The sequence below is a fragment of the Perna viridis genome, chromosome 14, assembly GCF_037379345.1.
Source record: "Perna viridis isolate PV_CMFRI_1.1 ecotype Kerala chromosome 14, ASM3737934v1, whole genome shotgun sequence".
Taxonomy (NCBI): Eukaryota; Metazoa; Mollusca; class Bivalvia; order Mytilida; family Mytilidae; genus Perna; species Perna viridis.
The window spans coordinates 30,771,080-30,797,952 of NC_142458.1; the positions used below are offsets into that span (position 1 = coordinate 30,771,080).

At 34.4% G+C, this 26,873-nt stretch overlaps 2 long non-coding RNA genes across 5 annotated transcripts; both read right to left on the reverse strand.

The window, feature by feature from the left end:
• Positions 1 to 4,675: 4,675 nt before the first annotated feature.
• Positions 4,676 to 13,190, reverse strand: LOC148598969 (uncharacterized). 3 transcript variants are annotated; one of them, XR_015918660.1, is made up of 5 exons: positions 13,067 to 13,190; positions 6,801 to 6,917; positions 6,041 to 6,074; positions 5,611 to 5,696; positions 4,676 to 4,782 (listed from the first exon to the last, which is right to left on the reverse strand). It is a non-coding gene; the product is annotated as an uncharacterized LOC148598969 (long non-coding RNA). The 3 variants fall into 3 exon arrangements; XR_015918662.1 differs by lacking the exon at positions 13,067 to 13,190 and adding an exon at positions 7,774 to 8,016; XR_015918661.1 differs by lacking the exon at positions 13,067 to 13,190 and adding an exon at positions 7,532 to 7,758.
• A 3,676-nt stretch (positions 13,191 to 16,866) lies between these two features.
• On the reverse strand, positions 16,867 to 23,817 carry LOC148598970 (uncharacterized). Of its 2 annotated transcripts, none has more exons than XR_015918625.1 (4): positions 23,633 to 23,817; positions 22,899 to 23,052; positions 19,130 to 19,211; positions 16,867 to 17,244 (listed from the first exon to the last, which is right to left on the reverse strand). It is a non-coding gene; the product is annotated as an uncharacterized LOC148598970 (long non-coding RNA). The 2 variants fall into 2 exon arrangements; XR_015918626.1 differs by having other exon boundaries at positions 23,629 to 23,817.
• Between the last annotated feature and the right edge of the window lie 3,056 nt (positions 23,818 to 26,873).

A 26,873-nucleotide genomic window follows, 5' to 3' on the forward strand; every position in this document is an offset into this window, starting at 1 on the left:
TATGTATGTTATTTGTAACACAAGATATGGACACATATTTCCGCCGTGTTCTTAAACTAATGAAGAATAAAAAAGTACAACGTCATAACAAAAACCCGAGAAAACAACGGAAGCCTTTATTTTAAAGCAGGAATATCTACAACTAGGAGAAAACATTCATTTTACTTTAAAAGTTTCATGAACATCTTGATATGAAACTAAATGCAGTGGGAAAACATCTCTCGAAAAATACCACAAGTTACTGAAAAACCTCAATGAGTCGCGAATAACACTCAAACTAGCAGCTACAACAGAAAACAGGATCTTTCGCCCATATTCGATCAGCAGCAGATAGGAGCAGCAGCAGAAATACCTCCCACATACGAGCAGCAGCATGACGGATGACCCCAAAAACGACCATCAACAGCAGAAATACCGCCACATACAAGAAGCAGCGGGAAGGATGACCCCGAATACGACCAGAAGCAGGAGTAGAAACCTTGCGATAGACGCAAGTAAATCAGCACAATTCTGAAGATTCAAACCCAACTCTACCCTTAACCATTTCCTTTCAACTAACTTTACTTGACCTTAAGTGTAGTCCTCCAACCGTAACCTAATTGATAAACTATTTCTTGTTGGCCATAGCAGTTCGCAGCGATGTTAAGGTACTTTTCAGGATTTCCCTATTTTTTTCACTAGGAATATACAGTACATCTTTAACATGTATAATAACTACCATTAAACGTCAATTTCATTATTCTAAATGATTTATGTGATTACTTGAAAACCAAAGAGCACCTTGCAGTATTTATGTTTTTTACTTCGGCGATCAGCTTTGCGTCACGTGATTGTAAAACGAAAGTACCATTTTAATCAGAAACATCAAAAGTCCACGTGAAAGCTGACCACAGTTTGTCATGAAATTTCATATGTTGCTGAAATTTTCGATTAAACACAAGTGGTATCGTTGTTCTTTCTGTGGTGGCGAAAATAAAACGCCGAACTGACGTTGGTAGTGTAAAATGACGCAGTATGTCGTATAAAAATATTTGTATTTGTAACTTTAATCAACAACTCAAGGGCTAATGCAGAAATTAAACTGTTTTAAATAAAAAGGGGCGACAGACACTTTGCTTTTGACACAGAAAGAGGAATTTCGAATCCCCTCCCCCTTTTTCCCGTCAAGATGTGCCACTGCATCCGGATTTGTATACACGTCCCAAATTTCTAATCAGAAGTGTCTAATATTTTAGTCTCGATTGCAGCATTTAATGGTGGTGCATTGTGTACATTATACATGTAACAAGTTTGGTTTTGTGACGGGAAATTATACTGGTGTCGGACCTACTCCTACAACAAATAAGAGGTTGGAATTCCGTTCCTCCATACCCCAACGTAAGGATGGCACCAAGTCAGAAAATAAGTTGTCAGACAACCTCTAGCACTGCTGGACCCATAGATTCGACCAGATAATAGTGCATGGGAGAAACGGATTATGGACCCAATCCACTACACCATGCGGGATTTGCCTATATGTACCGTCAGATAAAATGGCCTTCATGCATCAGCTGAAAATATTAACACAACTCTCTGTTCGTATCTTGCACATTTTAGGTTGCGATCACGCCTTATTTGAAAAAATACCTGAATAATATAGATTAAAGATGTAGAACTTACCGATTCAAGAGTTTAGCCTATGTAGCCGGGCCGGTTTTAGCCAAAAGTTATATTTTCAATATTTTGATGAAAATTACATCGTTAGGGAGCTTAGCTCGTAGTTTGTTCGTTGTACTTACTTATTTCTTGGAAGAAGCCATGATTTTCGATGTTTTTCGTATGTTTTTCTTGTCCATGTGCACCGTGTAAACCGGAAGTGCACGTGCCAAAGTCGTTCTAGTATCTGGTCCACGATTGGTCAATTTCGGCCAATCGTTTTGCTTACATTCGTAAGTTTTCACGGTTTAACAGCTGATTTTACGATGTTGTCGGTCAACATTTAGCTCTATTGTCCTCAGGAGTATAAATAAAGCTCAATTTTAAGTATTCCTCAGTTGCAGAAAGAGCCGACCTGCAGCCAGGTCACCCTCACCCACGGGAATTGAACAATTTCCATCGGCCTCACACGGAGTTCTAGATTGTGACCTTGCCACGTTTGTAAAAGGTATGTCCATTTGTTAACTTATCCCAGGATCCGTCTCCAGACATTTAGGGATCACTATTGGCTCTTTTCATTTGCTTTTTCATTTAAAACACAACGCGAAGTATTTAATTCACATTTTGGCTATCTTTTGGGTTATTTTCATGTAATTTATAATGAAGTAACTTATTTTTGAAGCTTCATTCAGTTTTTCTGAGGTCTTTAGACATATTTTTGATAAGGCTTATTTTCAAAGGTGCTAATAATTGTTGAATATTGTTATTTTGATACTTAACTTTACATTCACCATTGTTATATTGTAAAATAAATATATTTGTGTTGAAGCTTGCTAATTTAGCCTTTTGAAAGTTCAGCCATGTGCTTCAAATGTATCCAGAGGTCGAATCAAGATTAACAATATATGGATAAGGGGAAATGTCACTGAATATTTAGCCCTATTTGGGAACATTCCTTGGCCTCGTATGTTACACCTACAACACCAGGGGCGGATTAAGGCGGGGGCGTGGCGGGCGTGCCCTCCCCTAAAATTTGCAAAGCATGGGTTGTCGGGGGTAGATTTAGGCGGTTTTAGGTTGAAACTTTAATTTCTCGCTAATTTTATCAAAAAAGATATCTACATTGTACACACTCCAGAAGAATATTTCATAAAATTAACCTAAAACAATTTTAACTGTGCGCCCCCTAATCTAAAATCCTGGATCCGCCCCTGTACATAGCTAAGAAAAAGAATTGAATATCTTGTCCCTATTATAAAAGCACAACAATTTCAGTTTTTCGATATATATATTCGATAAGGGTGGATCCAGGATTTCAAGTTAGGGGGGCGCGTACATGTAATAAGAATTGAAGACCAAGCAAAGCGAGGCAAGCAAAAGTAAAAATTTCATGCGAAAAATAACGTTTACTCATTCTTAGTGGGCGTATGGCTGATGCGTTTTTTTCTTATTGTGTACCCTCAAATTCCACAAGCAGATTCAATTACCCTTCTTTTTTCTCGCATCTCTATCTGGAACTTACGTTTTTAATACCAATAGGACTGACCATCCTTTGTATATATAGGATTTCTATTGTCGACATAAAATAATTCAAAACTGATTTTCCTAGTCGGTTTCAAAAAGATTGCTTGACATATGCACTAAGGGCGGAATTCATGTTAAAACTTTGTTCTGTCATTTTCGTGCAGACAAAAATGTAGATATAACCAGGGAAAGTTGGAAGTTTAGTTGAATCATAAACGGTTTTCGATATCTGGAATTTTAACGGCTTGGATTTTAGTCATCCATTTTTAAGATTTTGAAAGGGGCGAATTGCTCACCTTCGCCAGTATTTTCACGAAAATAATAAAAAAAAATTGTCCAACGAAAGGTTGTTTCTAACCCCACTGCATATACTGGGACCGATATTACATGTTTTTGCTTACGCTAGTTCGCCCTTTCCATTTGGGGATTTTTATTGAGTCCAAGTTTGCCGTTCTCACATTCATATCAAAGAAGTCAAGAAGGTTTCAAATGTGAAAAAGAACAAGTTACTAGGCCCAATTCACTTGCCTCTCGAAAGGCCCCACGTCTCTAATCAATATATTCCCGATTTCTCCTCATCTCATGAAAGAAGACAAATGTACCACTCAGGAAATTAATTTCATTAACTCTCACTGGACTAGCTAAATGTGTGAAGTATATCTCCATCAAATGCACAACCAAGTAAACATAAAAACAAACTTGTTTCGCAGACCAAAAGTGGTATTTAAGTCTGCAAGCATATTCTTCCTAAGAACTACTTAGTAAGGTACACTGAAATTCTTGTATTACAGGTAAATTTAAGCACAAGTAATTATAGGCAAGAAAACGTGGATAGTACTGTAGGCATCCTCACTAATGCCCAGAAAATTTATATCTCAGTTTAAGGTTTCACTGGAAGAAAAAATTGGGTAGGTATAGGTAGGTTAAATTATTTTATGAACACTTATGGTAGGATGTCTTGACTTGAACATTGCTCAACTTGAAATTGACAACTTGGCATCATTTCATAAAAAAATACCAAGAAATGTGCTAGAGTAGAGAAAAAAAATAGCACAGGTAGGGTAACCTTTAAGACATATGTTTTCTCTGGCCTAAAAGATCAACCCATTACTCAAGTGCATTTATTGTCTTAACCCTGATGATATTGTCCCCTAGAAAGTATCAGACATTATTTAATTTCCCTTAATGTTGCATTTCCTTCCAATTTGATATCAAAATTTCATCAAGGGGTTAAGAAAAAATTGCTCTTATGCATGTAAAACCATTATGGTGGATTATCTCCCTTTGCAGGTTTTAAGAATTATTGTCTTCTTATATACTTCCATTTATAATGCCTAACCTTCTTAGAAATTTTTTTAAATCCACTGACAACTTGAGAAATTTTAATTGTGGTGCTTACAACCTGAAGTTGGTCAGACATTGGACAATTAATCTACAGAAAACCAACTTAAACCAATCATAATTTAACAAGATGACTTCATTATGATTGACTTGTAAGATAAATTACTTTCATAAAATCATATAAAATTTTATTTCAATAAAAGTTCAGTCCTTTAATAATTTTCCATTGTACTAACAATCCAATGGTTCCAGCTTATTTTGATCCTTATGACTGCTGTCAACCTACAAATAAATAGCAGTGCATTCATTAAACTATGATTTAAATGATATATATCCATACACTCTCTTAAGTGAGATAAAAATACCATTTTGTACTCTTCATGTCCTAAAACACAGCAACAATATACTTGTTTTTCTCTCAAAATTATATAAATTAAATTGTATTTCAATATAGATGAACAACACATGAAAATGAATACACAATATTTGTTTACTTCACAGTGTGAAATGATAGGCCTTCAGCAGGCATTGATAATAGGAAAAACCAATTAATTTTTGAAATACAAAAATAACAATATGCATACAAATGATGTAAACAAACAGAGCTATAATGTGCTGAACAAAATAAACCGTCAACTCAAATTATGTCCATTTGTAATATAAACCACATCCTTGATTTGATGATGCAATTTAAAATCTCAGTGTTAAACTAAAAGTTAAATATTGTTGTCAAGTGAGCCTATATTCTAGATACTAAGTTTTAGGAAACCAATATAAAAAGCAGAAAGTGGAAAAATCAGAAGTAAATGTATACACTAAAACAGGAAACACAATTGTAATATATCAGGTTTGAAAAAGTTTTATTCTGCTTAAAAACAAATTTGGTATCACTTCTGCATCTGAATTTGCAAACTCAATGTAGGTATGCAGTTAATTCTAATGGGAGGCATACACATACAGTGTATTCAGTAAATCATACTATAGTATAAACAATATCTGTCTAAATATTTTACTGAAGTACTATAATATACCTTAAATTAGGATTATTGAGATGTTTTTAATTTTGCAAAAATGTGACTAGAATATTCAAGTTCTATATCTATGACTTACATGTTGTATTTATTATAAAGCTTTCTCTACAATGGTAATCAGCTGCTTGGTTTGTAACTGGTATCTATGGAAACTTTGATAATCTGCTGAAAAAAACATACAAAGAATATTTTAGTAATATACTAAGATTCAACATATTGAAGATATCAAAGAACTCAATGTGTTAGAAATCAAAACAAAATTTGATTTTATCCCTTTTACACATATGAGAACCAAATTGAAAACAAGGTCCCAATTCTTAATTTGAAAAACATGTTATAAACCTGCCTATCATAGAGTGCAAAACTTCTTGCAGGCTACAGACTGCAAATACTTTCCACTACACATTTTTTTTTTAGTCATTGAAAAAGCTTTAATGAACTAACAGACAGATAGACAAAGTTACTACTAGAGGGCACTCACACCCACCAAGTCACAAATGTATATGTACCTGCAAGGCTTTCATTAATGTGCTGTAACAGCATCTGAAATACATGAACATGTGCAAAACAATGATAACTGATACAGCCATTACAGGTCATGTAAGCTAATAATTAAGTTCAACCCATTCAGATTTGAACACAGTTATGACAATGCACATTTGTATAAAGGTAACTTTCAAAAGATTATGTTTTCTCATAAAATCTTTATTTCCTTAGCATACTTAGTATGTTGGTGATCTACATGTTCACATATGTACATGTATATGTACATGTATATGGTGATTAAAACTTGATTAAGATACAATGATTAGAATCCAAGAACTTACTCTAAAGATTGTTATTAACAAAAATGATAACTTGATTATCTCAATCTGCTATCTTCCAAATATATTGGTAACATACATGTATATACAGGTACAAGTGTACTACATACATGTTATCAATCTGTCATATAGAAAACTTTGTTTCTCTCACCTGATCAAATAATACTGGAGGTTGTGTTCACAAGATCTATGTATAGAATAATGGTTTAATTATCACATTTCATATTTTTTACAGGAATGTTTATACAGGCATTTTCTACACTGATGCATACTGTACATGTGTTATGTACATATATGTTACTTTATCCATACATGTCCTTACAAAAATCATATGATACAAAATATGCAAAAGAAAACTAAATGTAAAATGCACTGGTGTTTTCATCAAGATAGTCAAAGACAATTTTGAAGCTAATTTACTGTTAAAAGCATATTTTTAAAATACCTGAATTTCAATAGTCCATGCTGCATACATCAAGTGCACAATCTAGGACTAGTAGAGGTAAATGGTTACACACCAGACTGTAGGCATTTAAACGTCCATTCCATTCAACTTTGATGTCTGTAAAAAAAAATTTGATATATGAAGGCACACATGTTCGATGTACATACCAGCACTTATCAAATATTTGAAACAGAAAGTTTGTGCAAGGTACATGTAAATCTATTAGTACAGGTATGGATATGGGGCAGCAACCCAAATTACTTTTAGTGTACACCCAATCTATACAAAACCAAATACCTAACTTGAGAGCTGAGTTAAGGGCAAAAATAAATCACAGAATAAAGAAATTGACTGCAATATACTCCCATTCTTTGAGTGAGGTTATAATATTAATGGATTGGTCTTTATTTATCTCCAGGGGTAGGCTGGTTAAAATGCGGGGGGGGGGGGTCAAAGAAATCAATTACAAATTTGCTGATTTTTTGAATGGTTGAGGGGGTGGTCATGATTTTCTTTTCATATGAATCATTTATGGTTGTTATATGGTACAATTAAAATTTATGCCAGAAAATGTAATATGTGCTTTTATACCAAAATATGCCCTGTGTATCCTATGAGTATTTTAAACCCCAGACCACATTTAGAATTGCTCCACGAGTATGTAACATACACTTTTATACTTTGACGCTAAATACTCTCTTATAACCCAGTCTGCACAGGAAATCACTCACCATCTCATGCACTTTTATACTCCAGTCAACATATAAAATCACACCCAATGTATGTAATATAGTAATTTTTACTCCAGTCTGCATATAAAATCACTCTCTGCATATGTAGAACACACTTCTATACTCCATTTGGCTTATGAAATTACTTCCTGTGTATTCTGTATTATATTTTTTGCCTAAGTCTGAACATAAAATTAATCCCTGATCAATCCAGATGGATTTTTACACTTTAGTCTGCATACCTAAACCTCCCCGTATATTATCTTTGAAATTTATGCCTCTCTGTATATTAAACCACTTCCTATTTAGCCTGTGTGCACTTTTATACTGCAGACTTTATGATTTTTAAATCCAAATTATACATGCTTACATTATGAAATGAATATTGAAATTTTGACAGTAAAATCGACAATTCTTTGTTTAATGCATTTGCACATGGCAGAAACACTTCCATCGCATGCATTCAAAGGGAGGGTCTCATTTTTTTCATATTTTTTAGTACATTGTAGTTGAAAGTGGGTGGGTTGGACATTTTACCGTTTTTTTGAAAAGGGGGGGGGGGGTCAATCCTGTTTTTCTAAGGCAAGTTTATATTATGCCAACCCACACCTGGAGATATACAATGAATGTCCCTGAGTGTTAACAATATGCAATGCATTCGATCTAGTTTAATGATTGAAAAATATTTTTGTCAACATCATGAACATGCTACATCAGATAATGTACCAGCACATATAATTCCCAAGCACCTATATGAAAGGTACATGCACATACATGTACAATGGGATGTTCAGGTACAATACAAAAGTTCATGGACAGCAAGTGAGACCCCATGTCACAATGCTTTTTTCGTTTTTTTTTTTTCATTGTGATGTGTTTAGTCTGTTTTTTAGGTCTAGTCCTTACTTTTGTTCTGACACCTTTTTTCTATAACTTTCAATGTATTTGTCTTTTTTATGTAAACCCTTAAACCCCCTCAATCCTAACCCTAAGTCATGTGACTATGTAAAATGTATCGTTAGGTCTATTCCGTAGTATTGTGCTGACTGTTTCCTATGTGTCAACTGTTACCTCAAGGCGTACCTTAACACTATCCCCGACTCTTACCCTAACTTTTTCTCTTTTTCAGTTTTTTTTTTACTATTGTTTTAAAACTAACCTAAAATTGACTCTAAGCAAAAAAGTTAGGGTGATAGTCAGCGTTAAAGTTAGGGTTAAGGTTAGTGTTAAGGCTAGGGTTAGAGTTAAGGTTAGGGTTAGAGTTAGGGTTAGAGTTAAGGTTAGGGTTGGCGTTACAGTTAGGGTAATGGTTAGAATTAGGGTTAGACTTATAGTTAGGGTTAGTTTAAGGGCTAGGGATAGACTACAGTTAGGGTTATGGGTACGATTAGAGTTAGAGGAAGGGTTAGGGTTAAAATTAGGGCAAGGGTAAGAATCAAAGTAACAGTTAGTGTTAAAACAGAAAGGTACCTTAACAAGGTTTAAGATTAGAGTATGAGTCAATGTTATGGTTAGTGTTAAAACAAGAGAAAAAACAAACAGGAAAAGAGAAAAAGTTATTGTAAAGTCGGGGTTAGGGTTAAGGCTAGGTACAGGGCTAGAGTTAAGGTTAGGGCTAGGATTAGTGTTAGAGTTAGGGTTAGGGTTAGGGTTAGTGTTTAAACAGAAAAGTACCAGAACAAGGTTAAAAGTTAGGGTAAGAGTGAAAGTTAGGGTGAGTGTTAAAACGATAGAAAAAAAAACAAACAGATAAAGAGAAAAAGTTAAGGTAAGAGTCGGGGTTAGGGTTAGAACTAGGGTTAGGGTTACAATTAAGGAAAGGATAAGAATCAGCGTCAGAGTTAGGGTTATAGTTAGGAAAAGAGTAAGGGTTAGGGTAAGGGTTATGGTTAAGGCTAGGATAAGAGTCGGGGCTAGGGTTGGGGCTAGGGTTAGAGTGAGGGAAAGACACAGGGTTAGGGTTAAGGCTAGTGTTAGGGTTAGAGTCGGGGTAAGGGTTAGGGTTAGGGTTAGGGTTAGAGTCGGGGTAAGGGTTAGGGGTAGGGTTAGGGTTAGAGTCGGGGTTAGGGTTAGGGTTAGGGTAAGGGTTAAAACTAGGGTTAGGATTAGAGTAAGAAACAAGGTTAGGGTTACGGTAAGAATCAAGGTTAAGGTTATGGTTAGAGTTAGGGTTAGGGCTCAGTTTAGAGTTAGATTTACAGTTAGGATTAGAATTAATAACAGAAAAGTACCAGAACAAGGTTTAAAGTTAGGGTAAGAGTGATGTTTAGGGTTAGGGGAAGAGTGATGCTTAGGGTTAGTGTTAAAACAATAGAAATAAAAACAAACGGAGAAAGAGAAAAAGTTAGGGAAAGGGCTGTGGTTACGGTTAGGGCTACAGTTAAGGTAATGGCTGGACTTAGAGTAAATAATCACTAAATTACTTATAAATGACTTGAACCTCTACACACCAAGGATTAAGAAGACATGCACTTTTTTTATGAAAAAAACGCTAGAAATTTCTGTCTGGACTGCCTCAAAACAGCTTTATTTCAACAAAATGAGACCAAATTTTCAGAAATGACCTAATTGTATTGTACTACATTAAGGTTAGGGTTATATGCAGTGTCTGGGTTAGGATTACAGTTAGGGGAAGGGTTATGGTTAGGGTTAGAGTTAGGCTTAGGGTTAGGGTTAAGGTTAGGGTAAGGGTTAAGGCTAGAGTGAGGGTTAGAATTAGAATAATAGGTAAGAATCAGGGTCAGGGTTAGGGTTCGAATCAGCGTAAGAGTTAGGGTTATAGTTGGGGTAAGAGTCAGGGTTAGTGTTAGGGATAGGATTAGGGTTAGGGTTAGGGTTACCATTAGGGCAAGGATAAGAATCAAAGTTAGGGTTAGTGGTTAAACAGAAAAGTACCAGGGTAAGAGTCAAGGTTAGGGTAAGTGTTGAAACAATAGAAAAAAAAAACAAACAGAAAAACAGAAAAAGTTAGGGTAACAGTCGGGGTAAGGGTTAGGACTAGGGATAGGCTAGGATTAGAGTTAGAGTTAAGGTTAGGGTTAAAATGAGGGTAAGGGTAAGAATCAAAATTGGGGTTAATGTTAGGGTAAGGGTTAAGGCTAGAGTGAGGGTTAGAATTAGAATTTCGACTAAGGTTACGATTACTGTTAGGGTTATAGTTAGAGTTAGGGTTAGGGTTAAGGTTAGGGTTAGGGTTCGGGTTAGGGCTAGGGTTAGGGTTAGGGTTAGGGTTAGTGTTATGGCTAGGGTTAGGGTTAGGGTTAGTGTTATGGCTAGGGCTAGGGCTAGAATCTTGGTTAGGTTTAGGACTAAAGTTAGGTGCACTATACAGTAACATTTAGGCTCACTGTTTCACACACCAAGTTACCCCGGTCAAATTTTGTAAAACTTAAATTGAAAGTTGAAATTTGTTGGATATATTTGTTTAAATGTAGATAAGCATTTATACATAGACAGATGTAATATATGTTATGGTAAACAGGTGTAATTTAAATGAAAAATGGTATCTGGAACGTTTCAGTCCCCTACCGTATTAGGTACTCTCCTCAGCATCAGATGGCTGATTTTGAAAATACCTTATTTTGCACTTTAGGGACTAAAATTGTGAGAGAGTGAATCGAAAAGGGTCGATTTATTATTACCTTTTTTCCACCTACTCCATGCATGCTTTCATCCAGTGGTGGTATCTAAATGCCTGATATTTTATAAAACATAGTATTTGGCTGTTAGTTTTGGAAAGGCACCCCTGATTTGTACTAAAACACAGTAATATTTTTTTCAGTATGTTACCATGGTTACTGGATTTTATAAGAATAATCACTAAATTACTTACAAATGACTTGAACCTCTACACACCAAAGATTTAGAAGATATGCACTTTTTTATGACAAAACACTAGAAATTTCTGTGTGGACTGCCTCAAAACAGCTTTATTTCAACAAAATGAGACCAAATTTTCAGAAATGACCTAATTGTATTGTACTACATTAAGGTTAGGGTTATATGCAGTGTCTGGGTTAGGATTAGGGTTAGGGGAAGGGTTATGGTTATGGTTAGAGTTAGGGTTAGGGTTAAGGTTAGGGTAAGGGTTAATGCTAGAGTTAGGGTTAGAATTAGGGTAAGGATACGAAACAAGGTTAGGGTGAGTGTTAAAACAATAGAACGGAAAAAGAGAAAATGATAGTGTAAGAGCCGGTGTTAGGGTTAGGGCTAGGATTAAGGCTAGAGTTAGGGTTAGATTTAGGGTTTAGGCAAGGGTTACGGTTACTGATAGGATTAGAGTTAGTGTTAGGGTAAGGATTAGGGTTAGGGATAGGGTTAGGATTAGAATAAGGGTAAGGGTAAGAATTAGCGTAAGAGATATGGTTATATTCAGGGTAAGAGTCAGGATTAGCTTTAGGGTTAGGGATAAGGCTAGTGTTAGGGTTAGAGCTAGGGTAAGGGGATAGAGTTAGGGTTAGGGTTAGGCTTATCTTAACTCTAACTTTAGCCCTAACCTTAACCCCGATTCTAAACCTAGCCCTTACCCTAACCCTAATCCCAACCCTAATCCTAACTCTAACTCTAACTCTTACCCTTACCCTGACCCTTAACCCTAATTAGTCAGGGTAAGAGTCAGGATTAGCTTTAGGGTTAGAGATGAGGCTAGTGTTAGGGTTAGAGCTAGGGTTAGGGGATAGAGTTAGGGTTAGGGTAATAGTTAGGATTTGGGTTAGGATTAAAGACCTACCCTTACCTTAACCGTAAATCAGGCTATGTCCACCATACAATGAAGGTAACGTAAGCCTGGACTCACTCCAGAATACGAATAATGAGTTACTGCAGTTATATTACGATAGTGTATTACAAATAGTTGTCGATGCCGGACTACGGACTAATCAATACTACCATTACTGGACTAATATAATACTGGCATTACTGGACTACTGGAACACTACCATTACTATCAGTGGCCGTTCATGTCAAAATAGGGATATTTCTATCGGCTTACTTTTAACAAGTACCGGCTTACTTTTCAAAAGTATCGGCTTACTTGTTAAAAGTATCGGCATACTTATCAAAAGTATCGGCATACTTTTCAAAAGTAAGCCGATACAAAAACTTTGTGCATAGTGAAAAAAGTATCGGCTTACTTTTCAAAAGTATCGGCCTACTTTTCAAAAGTATGCCGTTACTTTTTTCACTCCGTGCATGTTTTGCACACTATACTACTTGGTGAATATATGGTTTACACAAAAATATAATCTACACATAGTTTACTGTGCGTTTTACAGCTTTACAAACTGTCTAAAATACTCCGAGCATACGACACTCATCACACCTGGAAAAATATGCAATACATCGTGCATTTCAAAGCACACAAAGCATAATTCATACGTATTACAAAGTATACTGTAGATAATTTGAATTTGTGCAACAAAATGTGTATGAAAAGACGGTAAATAACTTGATAATAAAAAAAGTTTAGGCGGAATGATATCTGGCAGTTTTAGCACCGTTTAATATTAAATAAATAAATACATAAAACTGACTAACCACAGAAAGCCAGTGCCACGTCCGCTCCGTGCACAAATATCATACACTACCAAGACATGCTTATTCCACAGGTGACAATCGTTAAACTGATGTCACAATATGCTCCTGTCCATTAAAAAGTCAGTATTTTTTACATCACAGAAGTAACAGATTGTATTCTCATTAAAATTGACGATTTTTCAGTGGCATGCAGCAAGTGTCACATGTTGTTATTACAACTTTAATTTCATATTTATCAAAATAGTTGATCAAATATGAGAATGCCATTATTAGCAATAATTTTATAACGTTCTCATACTGCTACAATATCAGTTGAAGCAAACAGTTTTGTCAGTAAGAGCAACCTCTGATAAAATGGAACGAGTTACGCATCTTTCTAAATAAGTCTTTCTTTAACCGATTTATATTGCAATTTGTGTTTTAAACATGAGCTTGATAATGATGAGAGACAAATCCCCAGATCAGAATTTTCGTTGTAAAAGTTTATTTGTATTATGTGTCACATCAAAGTTTGTTACGAAGCAGGGTCTCGACGTAGTGCAGTTGTGACACACTAAGTGTTTATTTCAATATCCTTTGAAATAGAATAACCGATCGAACCCTGTCCTGTAATAGACCGAGAATAACCGATCAAACCCTGTCCTGTAATAGACCGACAAACTTAAAATTAATTGTAGTTTGATAACATACAGAAGTTGTAGCTTATAGGAAGGCATATCATTGCAAATCCGAGTATTATAATCTTCTCTCTTTTTTGTTGTGAGCTTGCGGAAAAAGCATTGACTACTAATCTCAAAGTCTTTGGTATAACAAAGTGGGGTCGAACCCACAATATCTGTCCTAACAGAATAGAAAGCCATCATGAAGCATCCAGTTCAAAAAAGTTTATTTGAAATTTATTGTATCAATATTTTAACGTATTCAGACCTAAAGTTTGCATAAGTTCTATTTGAACAGTATGGGCAGTTGTGTGCGCAGGCAATCAGCGCTAACTTAGACACTTTTCTTTTCGCAAGTAAGAATGAAACATAGTTGTTTAATTGTGAACACACTTTCAACTTACATAAATCAATAAAGTTCAGGAAAAAACATTTTACCATGCAGTAAAAAGTAGAATTTACAAAACAAATGATAGAAGTGTAATGGCTAATACATACTTGGAAACATATTGAAGTGTTATATCAAATTATGTATTATGACTTGATTTATGTATCAAGTAGAACATGCCCACTTTTTTTCAGACCATCGAGGACAGTGAATGACGTATTTCCATCTGAGAATTCTGGTTTATACTGTACTATCGATTTTTTCATTGCCAATGTAAACACTGTATGCACATTTAAATTGTCATCTGTAGAGGACTGTAAGAATAGAGGAATTACATCAGTTCCGATAAATTTGCCTTTGATTGCTCCAAATCAAGACAATTTACAGATGTAGGTTGATTAGGTGAAAAATCCCAATTCCAACCGTAACTACAATCTATTGTGCCTCTTCATATTAAGGGAAAAAAGAATCTTTGCGAGTTCACAAGTGCACAGAGGTTTAAAGTAAAACAACAGAATACAAATTGTAAACTTCGAGCGTCTGCTTATTTTTGAAATTTCAATTTCATGTAATTTAGTTTTTAAACTGTCGATTTTGGATAAAAGATTTGCTGATATATGTTTGTTGTTGTTTCAGCTGGTTAGACAGGAATTCAATTTTGAAAATTTCAGCTGGCGACTTTGAAGGTGTTAGAAGTGTTAGATATTTGTAAGTTTACTGTTTTTAAAGTATATTTCGAAACACGAAGAAATACAAAACAAGTAAATCATGCCTATTATTGTTCACTATTTGTTTTTGTCTTTAAATGGGTTAATCTGTCGAAAAGACGGAGTAGAACAGGTTTCAGAATCAGAATTGTGTGTGCTTTGCGAACATACATACATACTGACAACACCTCAGAAGAATCGCTATTCAATAATGTTTTTCCTTTTGTTATCATGCAGTTGACACTTTGACTCAGCTCATTTATTTTTTGGATGAGATTCAATATTTCCATCGCTTGAATGGAAGAAAGTTAAATGGCAAAAGCAGAGTTGTTTTAATCTGTAACTTAACAAATAAGAATCAAATGTGAATGAGACATGGCAGTTTTTGTCTAAGTTCGTATTCATTTTGAAGGCATTCATTGTAATACAATACGTATTTTTGGTCTAAACATTAATTCATAATACTTGTATCATTATGTTAAGTAAATACTTTAAATGATTATCAATACAAAACTAGTTGCATTGGATTATAACTTCCGATTTGGATAAATTTTACAAAGATAAGAGGAAAAATGTTATTTGAGCCTTCTATGATATGCATATTTTTTTATCAAACGATAAAAAAATCATTTGAAAGGACTCCCTGAATAAAAGTTACGTATGTCGCTTAAACAAATATTTCAATACTTATTTCTGCTTCAAAAAGCTTGTCTATCTTACAGACAACTTGGTTATAACAAGATCAGCGAAATAGAACGGTCAGCTTTTTACCCATTCTCAGCATCACTATACTTTGTAAGTTCAAAAATGAAGCGATAACAACCATTAAAATTTTACATTTTTTTGAGGACTTTTGGGTATCTATTAAATATCAATATAGCAATGTCATTTAAAGTGTTTTATTAATCGACAGCTCGTATTAATGTGTTTCATCGAATACTATTAAAATCAATTTTTCTTTTCAATTTAGAATCATAATGAATACATATTGTAAAAATAATCAAGAGAACCAAGATTCTAGTGGAAATAAATAGAATGTCAGCCAGGGACAATGACCAGATATAGAAAACAGACACACACATTAAAGAACATGAAATAACCAAAATAATACAAAGTAACAAAAGTAAGTAAATTACTCGGACTCCACTAAATACCGGGAACATGGATCTGGTGCACCGAAAGGTTAAGCGTCCTCTGCTTTTCTAGAAACACCCGCCGAGTTGTTCATCAAAATTCCAGTCCAGGGGTAGACGTAAGAGGAAAGGAAAACTATGCCACGTAGAATAAATTAGTTTTCCTAGTGCAGATGGATACACCATAACGACCTTTGAGTTCATAATGACGATTGTAAAACTTCAGTTGTGATGACTTCAATCTTGTAGCACCAGAAACCTGTCCCAGGAGCCTTTTTGTTAGTAGTCTAGCCTGATGCAAAAAGTCAGCGTAATTATAGCCAGCTTTGGCATAAGGTATGATTCAAAATACAGTTGTTGAAGGGATGTCGCCACAGATGAAGGGAAAGTTGACAATACAGAATAAAAAGTCATCGCATTTGACAAAACGAATCATGATGATAATGCATATTAAAAATATACCGGATGATCAACAACTTTTGCGTCCTTTTGCCCTAAAAATTCCAAAAAAGAAATGCGTGTGTGATTTTTGAATTAATAACATTAAATGAAAGGTAATTTTTCAGGAATTTAGACGGTAATGAATTAACAATCCTCCCATGCGGTATTTTTGATGGCGTGAAAATGTTAAGCATACTGTACGGTTAATTCAAAATCTAAACCATAGAAATCATTAGTTTTATCAAGGGTAAACAGGGGAACCGAGATTCTAGCGGAAATCAGAAGAATGTTATCAAGGGACAGACAGACATGGAATAACTAACATAAGAAAGAACATAAAGTAACAAAATAATATATATAAAGTATAGAAAAAACGAGCAATACGACAAAATACACATAGAAAACAAGAAATACGGCTGAATTACACATAGAAAAACAAACGTCCAATATAAATGAGGCATTGGGTACGAATTAAAATAATGCTTATTGACATAGTTCGGCTTGAAGTATCAATTCGAATGATAAAAAATGTATTTCACAATATAAACGCTTATTTGAAAAAGCAGCTTTGTTATATACCCACAACACCGTTTAAAACAGGTTGAAGAGAATTCGAAATTCTGACATTTCCTCTATCCACCATTTAATCTGGATAGTAATACAAGTAAAAAAAGAAAAAAGAAAAAAAAAGGAAATACTAATAAGCGTCTGAATTGAGTTACTATATTTGAATAAAAAACTAGTCTAATAATAGATACCCCTAATTCCAGGAAAAAAACATGCCACTCTAACATTAAAGATGAAGGTTAATCTAAGGTCAATCTTGGAGTCTGGCTTTTCGCTCTTCTTACTGGATGTGAAGATAAAAAAAATCAATTTAAAATGGTATGTTTTGCGTTATTACCTTAAGTGGGGGTTAAATTTTTCCAATATCACAACTTACTTGAAACCCAGGTGCATATTAAGCTCAATTAAGGCACATGCTATGTAAACTTGAAGGAAGTGTGTCATAGCTTGTGAGGTTCTATAATATTATGCTTGAAATAGCTTTGAATTTGAATCGTGAATAACAATTTGACAAAAGATACTGGAACAGATTATTTGCTACAAGATTAAAATTAGCACACCAGAAGCTTCATTTTCGTTATCATGAACTTATGAATACATGGGAATCCTTCTTAGATTTGCTACTCTTTGACTAGTTTGAAAGTGGTTAAAACAACCTTTAACTTTGCGATTAAACATTTAACTTATAAGACTGAATATCAAGAATTTATATACAGGGCATATGAAATGTATGACTTTTTGTATGTTCCAAGTAATTGTCGATGAGATTTTCCCGAAGCCCTTACAAGAAACAAATTGCTACTGCAAACAAAAATTGATCCACATCCAAGCAGATAGTAAACGCTCGGTTTACCAAATAAATTGGAAGCTGCAAACAGAGGTCTTAATCGTTGAATAGGTATATTTATTTCTGCAGCATACATTAGTCTTATGAAAATGAATTTTTTTTTAAAGAAAAGGCTGAAATCTTTAAAGTCTCTAATCGTCAAATATGCTATGCCACTAATCTTGGCTTACATTTAACAACTAGCTGGCAAATTCAATGATGTACTGAAATTCCTAATCAATCAGTGATTTTCTCATTGTATGAACTTCTTTCAGATTTTTTTTTTAAAAATCATAAATTTTATTGAGCTGAAAGATGCAGATGTTGATTGATAAAATACATTCAAGTTCTTTCCACTTCATATCTATCATATAATATATACATTTTCTACAAGATTGAAGTCATCACTACAGAAGTTTTATTGTCGTCACCATGAACTCATGGATCGTTATGGTGTATCCATCAGCACCATGAAAACTGATTTATTCAACGGGTCATAGTTTTCCTTTCCTCGTTTGTCTACCCCGGACTTGACTTTTTATGAGCAACTCGGCGGGTGTTTCTAGAAAAGCAAAGGACGCTTACCCTACTGGTGCACCTGGTCCATGCTCCCAGTTTTTAGTGGAGTCCGAGTTGCGTTGCTCATTTACTTTTGTTACTTTGTATTTATGATTTTAGTTACTTTATGTTCTTTGTTGTGTATGTCTGTTTTCCATGTCTGGTCTTTGTCCCTGGATTACATTCTTCTGATTACCGCTATAACCTTGGTTCCCTTGATTACTCTTTTTGATATATCATATATTCGTATTTTACTAGCAAAATAAGTGTATTTTCGAAATTAATTTATACTTGATATTTTAAAACGTTTGAAAGCTTATGTCGATTTTGCAAAGTTCATCAGAGCTTGTAATATAATGTTTTATATGTACCGACTTTACTTTTGAACTTTGAACTGTTGTTTAATGAAACAGTTCGTCAATCAACTTAGATCGGCAAACTTCAAGCGAAGTTGCGATATGCTCCATTCAAAATCGGGTGACTTCGTAACCGTGATGAACTGAATGTTTGACAGTCAAAACAAATAGAAGAATAGGCGTTTCTCATCTAAATTACTGAATGTTCAATGCTTATCGGTCATTTCATCTTGTAATGTAATGTAAACACCCCGTTCATACAAGAAAAACACACGTACAACAAATGTACAAGTATCGTATTTAAGAGGTAAATTGTGATACCATATACAGCTAGAATAGACGGTTCTACGGCACCGATCAGCAGAATAAATGAAAATAAGAATTGAACTTTAAACTTAATTAAATGATTTGTTGACCTAACCAATTACCTTTAATTTGATCTTCAATCCACGTATTCTCCTCCAAACTTTCAAGTTTCACAAGATTACTTCCGACCATATCACAGGCTCCCTGAAATAATTTGTTGTATATTTCATGATGTTGTTACAAATTGTAGGTGTTAAAGTTGTTTTAACTTCAAAGCGATAAACCCCTTCGCGTTATTAGAATTAAGCTATAACAGACATACAATTCAGATGTTCACAGGACCCGTACTAATTTTACTAAATCTAGGGTTATAATGCTTTGTCGTATAAACATATTTAAAATCAAATATTTTTGGTTGTAATGTTCATGTGTGATTATAATTTGCTAAAATTCGTAAATTCGTAATTAATTAAGAAACTAACTTGATATTAAAGCCGTTAATTGCATTTATATTATATTTCAGAATAAAACAGATGAAAAACATCCATCGATACTTGAAAACTTTCAAAAAGCTCATATATGTCATAGACTGTGTGTTTCAAGTATGAGGATCTGCTCAGTAGTTTTTACCTTTGCAGCATGCCAATTTTTCTCTTCCGCTGCAAACAAGTAACAATGACCAAATTTCTCTTCCCATCAAGATGGACATATTCCTTACAAATATCAGTACTTATAGGATAGAGTTTGATTATAAGAATTGTACCATTATTAGTACATGTAAGTCATGGAAATGACCGAAACACAAACATATATAATCTATAAAGATATATTTTACTACATTGGAGATAACATTACATAATACAACTGAACGGATCAATTTCAAAAAAAGATAAAATGTTTAACTATCATAATACTGATATATGCATTTAGCTATATTGATACAGATATGTTTTGGAATGTTAATTTGGACACATTTGATCATTCCCGTACATAGGTTTGGATAACAGGGGTCGTCGGTCTGAAAGAAAATACCAAAATATTTTGGTGATTCAGGTTTTTTTCAATAGATTTTCAACTAATTATGCTGCATAGATTTTTTTTTGTAGTTAATTTTTCATCACGAGGTGATTACTTAATAAACTGCTTTCCGGTATGATGGAAAAGTAATCAAGAGAACCACGGTCCTAGCGAAAATCATCCTCACAGACAGATCATCTAGTGTCCAGTACGTGTGATCAAGTGATTCAGTATAACAAGTACTAAAATCCATCATTCTGTCCTTTTCATGCCGACATTGCTACATTTTTTTAGTTTGCAAGTGTGATAACCTAAAGTGATTGGTACTTTTCCCTTCATATTCCATTATCTTCTTAGTTCTTCTTAGATACACACTTACACCAAGGAAGTTTTGAAATGCAAATACTCGTCTAATGTATAAACATAAGTAACTCATTTCCATTTGATGATGTTAGTTTACACATTATGCTCTCGTATTGATATTCTTAAATCAAAACTGACGTGATTTGTCTATGAAGGTTCGAATTTAATTTAAACTCTTCCTCTCTGACAATACTCGATCAATTTTAACCATATTTGGTGGGAGTGTTCTTTCGGATATTGTGTTCTGTCCACAAACATTACTGTCGTTACTAAACATATGGTAAAGGGATCAGACAGTAGTTTTTCAAATATATCTCAAATACCGTTAGGTTAAGCCATCTGTGAGTAATTGACGTTTTCGGACGCTTTATCTTAATTGTTATGTTATTACTTTGAGCACTATTATCGACCGGCAATGCTGGAGAAATTAAAACCAAACTTGGTAGGAATGTTCCTTTGGCAGTTTGGTTAAAACTGATTTGGGGATTTTTGATCCAGCAAAAAGTATGACCGCCTCTTAAATAGAACAAGAGGCCAAACTGCATTTTTAACTGTATTTTCTTAAGGTTAAACGTATTTCTGACACTTGTTTAATATGTTGAGCATGATGAGGTCTATTGGGGAGCAAATCTGCGTAAAAATCTGTTTAGGAGAATATTATTTTGTTATTTTTAATATTTTCACTTTAAACATTCTTCTCTTCTGACATTACTGGACTTACAAGAACAAACGTTGATATAAATGTTTCTTAGGATATCCTGTCCAGAACTGATGTGAGAATTTAAAACTTTCATAAAACATGACCGTCGTTACAAAAAAAGTTCCAAAACTGAACATGGGGTCAGACAGCAGTTTTCGCATACATCTTCAAAACGGGTAGGTTCGGACATTTGGTAAAAGTGTTCATGCAGCATGATGAAATTTTTTTGCAGGCAAATTTGCGAGTAATGCGTTGAGCTGTTAAGAAGTGAATGCTCCGTTTTTTTAAACTTATTTTGCTATTCCGATACAAATACTTAAAAGATTTCCTCCTTTGACACTACTGGATCAATGAAAATCAAACTTAGTATGAGTATTCGTAGAGTTTCTGTCCAGAATTAATATGGTGATTTAAAATCATCGAAACAAAAATGGCCGTCATTACCAAAAATACAATATAAGGCCAGTCAGTGGTTTTTCGTTATTTTCATTTTTATGTTCTTTCCTAACATGCATGTTGAAATTTTCAGAATAAGTTTCCTCTTTTTAATTGGATCGGTCTTGTGTTTCGATGCTGCATAATCAGCTTAAGGTTCATCATTACCTTTTGACAAATATGGCCTTAATGTCACCACTAATTTCCCTTTGACAATGAAAAAGTTACATCAAGTTTGTGTAAAGAATAATCAAGGGAACCAAGGTTATAGCGGTAATCAAATGGGTGTAATCCAGGGACAAAACCCAGACATGGAAAACATAAAGTAACTAAATCGTACATACAAAGTAACGAAAGCAAATGAGCAATTCGGGCTCCACTAAAAACTGGGAGCATGGACCAGGTGCACCGGTAGGGTAAGCGTCCTCTGCTTTTCTAGAAACACCCGCCGAGTTGCTCATAAAAGTCATGTCCAGAGCAGACGAAAGTGGAAACGAAAACTATGACACGTTGAACAGATTTGTGTTCACTGCGCAGATGGATACACCGTAACGATCGACAATAAAACTTCTGTACTGGTGATTTCAATCTTGGAGCAACATAACCCTGTTCTAAAAGCCTATTTGTTAGAATTCCAGCGCGATACAAAAGTCTGCGTAGTTTCGGCACGCTCTGGTATAACGAATAAGTTGTGATATGAACACTCCATACGCAGGTGCTGAAGGGATGTTGCCACAGATGAAAGGAAAATTGACAATTATGAATGACAATTCATCAGTAAAATTATATAAAAAAAATTACCTGACTTTTGCAAAGTTAATGTTTTCAATTCTGCAGTGAGTGCAAAAGTGAAAAATCACCTGAGATTCACTTGATATGGTCTACTCATTTACACAGTTTAAGAGAAATCAAGGGAACCAAGAGTCTAGCGGAAATCAAGGAATGTAATCCGGACTCCACTAAAAACGGGGATCTTGGACCAGGTGCATTGGTTTAAATCACCTATTGTGAATAGGTGGCTATTGTCCTTCTATTAGCCAGCACGTCAGTATGAATGAATTTACCATAGGGAACATCTCATATCAAGACTTATTTCATTTTCGCCCTCTCTGCAGAATTGATAAAATTCCATTGCTTTGGTTTTCTTCATCGAGTGCACTGAATGTTAATAAAAGCTGTATATATTTTAATTTGCAATTATACAAGAAATTCCATATAAAGAAACGTGTGTGTATTACCTAAGTTCTTGCGAAGTCAGGCAATAGTCTCTTTTGGGAAAATTGGAAGAATTTAATCTTGGCTAGAGATGATCAGGTTTGGAAAAGGAAATTAAAGGCTTGCAAAATTTCTTTAACAGACTTGGAAAAAGTCAGTACCTTCGTGGTAATAATAAAATCAAAAGCTTTAAAGTTCAGTTTGTCCTTTTGCATCTTGGACGGTTGCAACTCTGTACCTTTTAGCCGTGATGCCATCGATTTGCTAAGTTCACTTTCCTATAGAATCCGAATATAAGAGTAGCTTCACGCTCATCTGAAATATAGTCAGTAAGGAGAGGAATTATGTTTTGCTATCAAACCTTTGTCACATTACACAGAATGTAAGTATCACAGAAACACATACATGTCGGAACTAGGATACCAATATGGTAAGGATAGAAATAGGAGATGTGGCATTAATACCAATGAGATAGTCATCCACCAAATACCAAGCAACAAACAATTAAACGTCTACTGCTCAACACACCGTTTTCAATGATGGGCAAAACCCATACAATCAAGCAAGCCGTAAAAGGCACTAAAATAAGTAATATGAAACTATTCATATAAGACGAAAATCGACCTAATCTAAACATAAAAAATATAAATGAACATAAAAACGACAACCACTGGACTAAAGGTTCCTGTCTTGGGATAGGTACATAAAGTATATGGCTGGGTTAAACATTATTGTGAGCGCTTAACCCTCTCCTCACTGGGACAGCTGTGGGGAAATAAAACAATGAAACGAACTATTAAAATCTGTCCAAATCGGATATTACTCTTGAGATTGATACGGAATACCAATACTTTAACAAACAGGGTAAAAGACAACAAGCTGTATACGTACCTACCTCTAAATAGAAGTTGCTGTTTCTGTAATCTTGTTCAAATCCAAGGGCAACTGATAAGCACACCTATAACGAGAATGGAAATGGTGAATATATCAAAGAGACGACAACCCCACCAGGATGCAAAATGCCAGATCAAGGCAACTCGTGGGTGGGCATCAATGAACGACGAGGAAACCTTCACAACTCATGACAGGATACAGCGGACTAAAAATAAATACGAATCAATATATACAGGGGTCAAACATTTCTGACCTTGGACAGGCTAAAAACAATGCGGCGTAATTAAAGTATTTTGGTGTTATCACAACCCTCCTCTTTTTTTTAATCCAGTCACTGTGGAAAACGAATATTCCGCAATTAAACACACTCTTGTTAAAACTGACATAAAGAAATTGAGTGTACGTTACACAAAAGATCAAAGAAGGGACTACTAGCAGTTATCTGACATACTAGACCAGTTTAAACCTACAAAGAGTTTTACTCAAAAGTATCAATATAAAACACGTCCATTAGGATTAAGTGAAAACATACAATGAAATGTCAAAGAAAAACAGGGTCTTCGTGCAAATGCCAAGACAAAAGGTATTGGTAGCAGGTAGGATGAAATGTATCTAAGTTAATTAATATTAGTTATTAACAAGAGAGTCAATTATCAAAACCAATAAAAACATAATTCCAAGATTAAACAATTATACGGTGTATATAACCCTTACGTTTAAATTTGTTCAAAAAGGACTGTTTAAACTTTTGAGGTTTACCTATAACATTATCATAAAAACAAGGATGTGAAATCTCACTTTTGATTTAGTATGGACAAGTACAGCAATACTTCACCAGCATATCTTTATATTTTTGAAAAAAAAATCAGTAAAAGTCTTAACTACATTTCTGTAATTTGTGGTAACGAAAATCTTATCAATTTACAGGTAATATAGAGACTTTGTTCATTAAATTCTAAATTATCGTTACAAGCAAGGGCATATCGAACTAGCTGAGAAATATATACACCGTATGGAGGAGCCAAAGGACCGTCCCGCAAAGGAAGGAAAAATTAACAATTGGAAACGCAAAATTGTCCTTCTTGACGTAAATTTTAGTTTTAAGTTTACCTTGTGAAATATGAAACAACCATATGAAAAAGGACCGTTCTGGCGCAGTGGTGTCTATATCATGGGTCATTATCTGTCTCAAGGATGTCCACTGTTTGATCTGGTAGTGGTCAATTTAGTTCTTCTTGAAAGTGTTCTGCTCCCTTGCCTCTTCTTCACTCTCTGTAGTCAGTAGTTTCCCATTTTTATCTTTCACATGGATGTTCATGTTTCACCACTGACAAATTTTGTTAATCTATAAAGCTGTTCTTGTTCTTTCTTATCAGCACCATCTCCTGCTTGTCTAGCATTTTTCTCTTGGTAATTTCTTTTATCCTCCTAGCTAGTTTCTACGTCGGCTGCTGTAGGCCAGTTTTTATCAATAGCTACCCATGAGGTAGGTGTAGGCCAGTTTTTATCGATAGCTTCCCATGTGAAAAGTGTAAACAATTTTGTTTATCAATAGCTTTTCATGCAGTAGGTGTTAGTCATTTTTTGTGATTTGGCATCAAGTTCGTTGAGTTTGATGGTTCGTCTTTTATTAATAGCTTTCCATGTGGTATAATAGACCCTTTTGTGCTAACCTTAGGGTAGTCGATGAACATGCGTGGAGCATGCTCAATATACACTTCCGTGAGGAAAATTTATTGTTCTACACAAGCCCTACCTCGCGGAAATGTATATTGAGCATGATCACCAACTTACCACAAAAGGGTCTATTTAACTGTCACTATTAGATTTATTTAAAGTGAATTCCTTTGGGTACCTTTCAGTTGTTTATTTGAACAAGCCATGGTTATTCAACCTAAAAATTGCATTAAGGTAGCGATAAGTATTGTGAAATTTGTCTTTTAAATCAGATTTAGAAGGGTCTTTATGAAATCTGGCTATAAACTGAGATTGTAATATTCAGGATTATATTTGCTATTAAAGGAGCACAATGTGTTCCAATCGTAATTGTTACAACCTGTCGATAAATTTTATTGCTGAAACAGATACAAATGTTGTCAAGAAGAAAATGAATTAATTATGCTCACATGTTAGTAGGTATAATTTTTATATTTGTGTCATTTGTCTACGAAAAATTAATAAATTTCAATATCATTTTTATCTGTTTTATTGAAATACCATTTCATTAGATAAGAAAACTTCTGTTCAATAAGATAATGTGAAGTGTAGTATTAAGTATGGAGAAATCATAACTGTCCACACTTTCTATGGGTTTATCCGAAGCATGTAATTTATCTAACATTTCCAGAGAGTTTTTCACACTCCAAAAATTGTTAACATCTTTATTTTCATAGGCTTTATTACAATAATTTATTATAAGTTCCTTACCTTTAGTGAGAGCACTGGTTTAAAGGACAGAAATTATAGTTGTAATACTCTTATTGGACGCTAAGATGAAACCGAATTTGAAGGGAATAATGCGTAGTATTTTTTCAATTTATGTAGGGACTTGGAAACATTGAGCGAGGACTTTTTACTTATCTATGTCAGTAATGTTATATTTATCATTTGACTTTCTGGTGAGTATATGGCTTGGAAATAAATGTAGAATTAAATATTTCATTCTTAAGTACATTTATAAAGTTTACCACTGCCACATTATTGGCCGCTTTGTTTGCCCGTGCAAATACGTACTGAGAATCGAGTTTCTGAAATTGGTTTTTAATTTTTGAACATGGATTAGGTTTTCTGTTGATTTCTTAGTTGTATTCAAATGAGGGATTCGAATATTCACAACGTTTTTACATTTATAGAGAAAGGTATGGAAATATTGTTTTCGCTTGTCACTCTCCAAGTTATTTTCATATACTCTGTACTATTTCACTACTTGTTTTACCGACTTTGACCGGTGGCACTTCGATGTGCCCATTTGTGCTGGAATAATGAGCTGTAATGGAAGTAGGAGATTTAGCGCGCTTTACACCATGATTTAACCCACCTTTCATTCTGTAATGCCTGTACCAAGTCCGGACCATTGTGGTGGTTTTCCAACGAACCTGTTTTTGCCCTTATATTGTCATTTATAATACAAAATTTCCCTTTACTCTATTCATTTTTACTTCTGCCTAGATTTTATTAGTTTGGTAATTTTGTTTTTACCCTTCATTTTTTTTTTCAAATTTCATAATTGTGTACGTCTGAAT